Source organism: Pongo abelii, chromosome 2 (genome assembly GCF_028885655.2).
Source record: "Pongo abelii isolate AG06213 chromosome 2, NHGRI_mPonAbe1-v2.0_pri, whole genome shotgun sequence".
In the NCBI taxonomy this organism is placed as follows: Eukaryota; Metazoa; Chordata; class Mammalia; order Primates; family Hominidae; genus Pongo; species Pongo abelii.
In genome coordinates this window covers 150,799,123-150,805,811 of record NC_085928.1, presented here as the reverse complement: position 1 = coordinate 150,805,811, position 6,689 = coordinate 150,799,123, and positions in this window count along the sequence as shown.

The window sequence follows — 6,689 nt, the reverse complement described above, 5'->3', positions numbered from 1 at the left end:
TATATACAGGGAATTGTAGCAGGCATTTTTTTGTGCCTACCTAATAGTCATGCCCTGTCTTCCATGTTGGCAAAGCCCAAATTTTGCTCAAGTATCTACTAATCTTGTTAACTGAATTATTTAATTCTCTAATATCATCACAGGAGCTGGGTGTGGTGGCATTCTCCTGTATTTTGCTCAAGTATCTACTAATCTTGTTAACTGAATTATTTAATTCTCTAATATCATCACAGGAGCTGGGTGTGGTGGCACTCTCCTGTATGCCCAGACACTCAGAAGGCTGAGGCGGGATTATCACTTGAGCCTAGAAGGTTGAGGCTACAGTGAGCTCTGATTACACCACTGCATTCCAGCCTAGGTGACAGAGCGAGACCCTGTTTATAAAAAATAAAAATAAAAATAATTTTATTATAGCTTGTGTATCACTTATCCAAAATGCTTGGGACCAGGAGTATTTTGGACTTTTTCAGATTTCTGAATATTTGCATTATACTTACCAGTTCAGCATCCTTAATCTGAAAATCCAAAATCCAAAATGTCCAGTGAGCATTTTCTTTGAGCATCATATGGGCACTCAAAAAGTTTCAAATTTTGGAGCATTTTGGGTTTCAGATTTTGGGATTAGGATGTTCAACTGGTAACAGGTTTATGGATTTCTAAGAGTTACATTAAGAGAAGGAAACTTGTCTTTGATTTATGAATTTCTAAGAGTTACATTAAGAGAAATTTGCTTTCCTAGCCCAAAGGCCCTTTGGTGAGAGGGAGGGACCCTGGAACCACATATGGTGATCATACTGGGAGCAGGTCCACTCACTCAACCACGGTGTAGTGAGGCCGCCTTTATCCCTCTTGTGGACTTCCATTTAGAAGGTGCTCAGATGAATTTCTAAAGTGGTCTAAAGCGGATTCAGGGTACGGCAGCCACCCCAGTATATATCTATTCATGAGGGCTTTTTGTGAGAGAATCTGGTAGACGCTGTATATGTATGTATGACAAATGATGATATCTTGCCTGACCCTAGGGGAGAGAGAGACTACGCCAGATTCCATTGCGATCTCATATGTGGCTAGAGGTCTGGAGGCTCTCGGGTTACAAAACAGGTGTGGTGGTTTAAGCCTGTAATTCCAGCAACTTGGGACCAGAGTTTGAGACCAACGTGGGCAATGTAGTGAGATCCCATCTCTCAAAAATAGAAAGAATTAACCAGGCATGGTGGCATGCACCTGTAATCCCAGCTACTCAATAGGCGGGGCAAGAGGATTGCTTGAACCCAGGAGTTCAAGGCTGTAGTGAGCTATGATTGTGCCACTGCCCCACCGCCTGGGTGACAGAGCAAGACCTCATCGGTTGAAAAAGAAAAAGTCACAAATATGTTGCAGAGACAGACTCAGGAAGCTGTGAAATGTGCATAAAATTTTTTAAAGCCAAACAATGCACATTCAGGCCCAATATATCAAATTTTTCTTTGGCAAATCTCTTTAATTGTCTGGCTTAATAAATGACAGCTGGGTTCTCAGCTTCCATGTTCCTGTCTAGTCTGATGCTTTAGTTAAAAGTATATGCAGAAAATCTGGCCTACCAGAGATAGGTAGTTGGAAATGGGGAGATTATTTTAACAGCTTTTCAGGCAATTGTGAATATTATTCTTGGATACTATACCAAAACTCAACAAATATATAGCTTGTTAATGTTTAGAAGCAAAGTGGAATCTAGAACTACATCCATCAACTTCTTGAGTTATTATTACATTAAAAATCCATTGGACTGTCTTGCAATTGGAAGAGATTTTTTTTTTTCTTACCCATTCATCATGGTTTTGTACCATCATGAATAAATACTGGTTCATTAAGTGTAGTGTTATTAAAATATGTCCACATATTCTTTGATACTCCTCACTTTAAGAGGCGGAGCTTAGGCCGGGCGCAGTGGCTCAGGCCTGTAATCCCAGCATTTTGGGAGGCTGAGGTGGTGGATCTCGAGGTCAGAAGTTCGAGACCAGCCTGGCCAACATGGTGAAACCCTATCTCTACTAATAATACAAAAAATTAGCCCGGTGTGGTGGTGGGCGCCTGTAATCCCAGCTACTCAAGAGGGTGAGGCCTGGGAATTCCTTGAACTTGGGAGGCAGAGGCTGCAGTGAGCTGAGATCATGCAACTGCACTCCAGCCTGGGTGACAGAGCAAGACTCCATCTCAAAAAAAAAAAAAAAAAGAGGTAGAGATTAATTCTCCTGTCTTTGATTGTTGGCTGTGCATAGTGGGTTGCTTCCGTCAGAGGCATTTGAACCAGAGCAACTCCATTTTAAATAGGGGCCGGGTAAAATAAGGCTTGAGATCTGCTGGCTGCATTCCCAGGAAGTTAGGCATTCTAAATCACGGGATGAGACAGGAGGTCAGCACAAGATACAGGTAGTAAAGACCTTGCTGATAAAACAGGTTGCAGTAAAGAAGCTGGCTACAACCCACCAAAACAAAAATGGCAATGAGAGTGACCTCTGGTCATCCTCTCTGCTACACTCCCACCAGTGCTGTGACAGTTTTGCCATGGCAACGTCAGGAAGTTGCCCTATATGGTCTAAAACGGGGAGGCAAGAATAATTCACCTCTTGTTTAGCATATAATCAGGAAATAATTATAAAAACGAGCAACCCCAAGGGAGTAGCCATTCTTTTATTCCTTTACTTAATACTGCCTATGGAGTAGACATTATTCCTTCACTTTTTTCTTTTTCTTTTTTTTTTTTTTTTTTTTTTTTGAGATGAAGTCTCCTTCTGTTGCCCAGGCTGGAGTGCAGTGGTGCCATCTTGGCTCACTGCAACCTCTGCCTCCTGGGTTCATGCAATTCTCATGCTTCAGCCTCCCAAGTAGCTGGGATTCTAGATGTGTGCCACCATGCCCAGCTAAGTTTTGTATATTCAGTAGAGACGAGGTTTCGCCATGTTGGCCAGGCTGGTCTCGAACTCCTGACCTCAAGTGATCCACCTGACTGCCTCCATAAGTGCTGGGTTTACAGGCATGAGCCACTGCACCTGGCCTATTCCTTCACTTTCTTAATAAACTTCCTTTCACTTTGTAGACTCGCCCCAAATTCTTCCTTGCATGAGATCCAAGAACCCTCTCTTGGGGTCTGGATCAGAAACCCTTTCTGGTGACACTTCTAATAAATAGAATGTGACAAAGCATGACTTCTAAGGGTAGATTATAAAAGACACCAAGGGTTCCATTTTGCTCTCTCTCTCTCAGATCACTTGCTCTGGGGGAAGCTAGCTGTGATGTTATGAAGATACTGAAAGCCCTGTGGAGAGGTCCATGTGGTGAGGAACTGAGGCCTCCTGCCAACAATCAACAAGGAAACGAGGCCTCCTGCTGACAGCCATGTATGTAAGGCATCTTGAAAGCAGATCCTCCATCTCCAATTAATCCTTTAGATGACAACAGCCGGCAGATACCTTGACTGCAACTTCAGGAGAAACCTGAAGTCAGAACCACCTGGTCAAATTCTTGACCCACAGAAACTGTATGATAATAGATGTTTGTTGTTTTAAGTCACTATGTTTTGGGATAATTTGTTATGTAACAATAGATATCTAATACATGGAGTTATGCAGATCTTCCAAATGTTGGCACATTTCATTATTCAATATTTTTTAAAATCACGTTTGTTAATACCATCACCAAGCTCATCAGAAAAACTTTTTAAGTATTGGGATGTTGTTAAGCTTGTGATGGCAGATATGTTTTCTTTTTCTTTCTTTTTTGAGATAGGGTCTCACTCTGTCACCCAGGCTGAAGTTCAGTGGCACAAACATGGCTCACTGCAGCCTTGACCTGCCAGGCTCAAGTGATCCTTCTGCCTCAGCTCAGCTGTGACCATAGGCACACACCACTGTGCTCAGCTAATTTTTTTGTAGAGACAGGGTTTTGCCACGTTGCCCAGGCTGGTCTGGAACTCCTGGCCTCAAGCAATCTGTCCTCCTTGGCTCCCAAAATGCTGGGATTACAGGCATGAGCCACCGTGCCCAGCCTGGATATGTTTTTCAAAATTCTAACCTTTTTCTTGAAAACTCAAATTTTCTCATTGGCATCAAATAATGTCAGTTGTTTCCTTTGAAGTGATTAGCTTACTTTGCTTTTTTAAGAAAATGTCTATTAAATACCCAGGTCCAAGTAATCATACTATCAGTTATCAAGTAAAAGAGGTGTTTTCCACGTATGTTTATTGCAGCACTATTCACAACAGCAAATACTTGGAACCAACCCAAATGGCCATCAATGATAGACTGGATAAAGAAAATGTGGCACATATACACCATGGAATACTATGCAGCCATCAAAAAGAATGAGATCATGTCCTTTGCAGGGACATGGATGAAGCTGGAAGCCATCATTCTTAGCAAACTAACACAGGAACAGAAAACCAAACACTGCATGTTCTCATTCATAAGTGGGAGTTGAACGATGAAAACACATGGACACAGGGAAGGGAACGACACACACTGGAGTCTGTCGGCGGTGGGGACAAGGGAAGGGAGAGCATTAGGACAAATACCTATGTATGCGGTCTTAAAACCTAGATGACGGGTTGATAGGTGCAGCAAACCACCATGGCACATGTATACCTATGTAACAAACCTGCACATTCTGTACATGTATCCTGGAACTTAAAGTAAAATAAATAAATAAATAAAAGTTTGCAAAGATACAATGAAAAAAAAAAAGAGGTGTTTTCCAGAAAAAAAGGTCTAGTTCAGCTACAGACTCAAGCACAGAACTGCTTTTCCTCAGGACATAATACCTTGGTGTGTAGCAGACTTGCTTTATGCACACTTCCCATTTGTACACAAATATTCCCATGCACACAAAATATTTAAATGCCATGTAATCAAGGCTCAAAATGGAGTAAAATGAATACTCTTTACAGCTTCATTAAGGACATTAAGTGGAACTGGCTTTCCCATCCCCTTCCCCTACAAGTATACTGGTGAAAAATACAGTAACTGCCAATATAGTTTGGTGCCACTGCCTTGAATCACACCAAGGTTCCAGCAGTTTTACCTACGATTTTAAACGTAAATGTCACTACAGTGAAAAATGCAAATAAAACTTAGTATTACTGTGAAAACAGTTTTGACCTTGCAGATTCCCTAAAAGGATCTCAGGGACCTCCACAGGTCTACCCAGGTAGGAAATGTGGTAACATGGAGCAACATGGGAGAAGGGACAGGCACCTCTGGGAAGCCTGTACTTCATGAAACTGTCTGTCAGAAGACACTGAGTTACCAGTGGTTGTAGCTCCCTAGGAGCGGTTGTGATGCAGGACAGGAGAGCCACAAGATGTGGCTTTTTCCTTGGCTTTGCCCAGGAAAGAATTCAAGGGCTAGCTGGTGGCAGGGTAGCTGAAAACAGCTTGATTGAAGTGGCAGTGTTACAGCTCCATGACTGATCCTGCAGAGCAGGACTACCCCATAGGCAGAGAGTAGCTGCTCAGGGCAGTTCTACGGTCATATTTATACCTATTTTTAACTGCATGCAGATTAAGGGTTGGTTTATGCAGAATTTTCTAGGAAAAGGGGAGTAACTTCTGCGTCATTGGGTCATTGCCATGGAAAGAGGCAGGAACTCCCAGGTGTTGCCATGGTTATAGTAGACTGACATGGCACACTGGTGGACATGTCTTACGGAAAGTTGCTTCTGCCTCATCCTTGTTTTAGCCCATCCAGTTACGTTCATTTCTCGACAGGTCCTCTAAGTGGCTCTAAAGGGGAAAGGTGAAAATATGCCATGGGGCCCATTGCTAGGGTCTGAGGGATAAGGCTGGGAGTGGAGGAAGTGAGGAAGAAGGCCGGCCACCTACAGAACTCAGGCACTTGAGAATAGGAGCTGGATGAGCCCAGGCCACAGGAAAATTATCTTCTTGGGAACAGAGGTGGCAGATCAGGAGCCACAGATCTCCCCGCCACCCCCCAGCTACTGTCCACGCCTGTCTCCACCGCCTGAAGCCCCTCCTCCGATAGCCACAGCTAGAAGTAGAAGAGCTGTGGAATTCACATGTAGGACTCTGTGGGTTTGGCTCTTAGAGTCAAGATGGTCACTGCCTCCAAGTGGCAGATAAGCAATGCAGGATTGGAGATAAGGGCAAGGGACAGACCATCTAGCCACCAGCCTCTACCCCCTAGAGACACCAAGAGGTGGGCAGAGAGCAAGTACTGGCCACAGGCAAAGCCAGAGCAGGCAGAGGGAGTGTATAGAACACCCTTGACATAAGTAACTCCATCTTAGCAAAAGACTCCACTTTACGTTTCAAAAGCATCATGCCAACAGAGTCCCGATGTTCGCCTAACCAAAAAAGAGTGTACCCAACCAAATACGGGCATAAACAGGCACACTCCTTCACTATCAGTCGTCACCAGAAGACCCCCGTGGCCATAAAAAGAGCAGGACTTCTCTAGCTCTAAATGGCCGTCTTAACAGACCCTATCTTGCTGTCGCCCGTGATAAACACCCGGCATCTGCTGCCTAAGGCTTTGCCCACATAAAAGACTCTTCCTTGCAAGACATTGAGGCCAGGACACCTTGTCTCTCCTGGGACTAGTTTGTTAACCCCTTTTCCTATCTATCTCCTTTGCTCTTGATGTTAAATGTTACCTTGCTTGATGTGGAATATTTAATCTACAACATTTAACATGTTG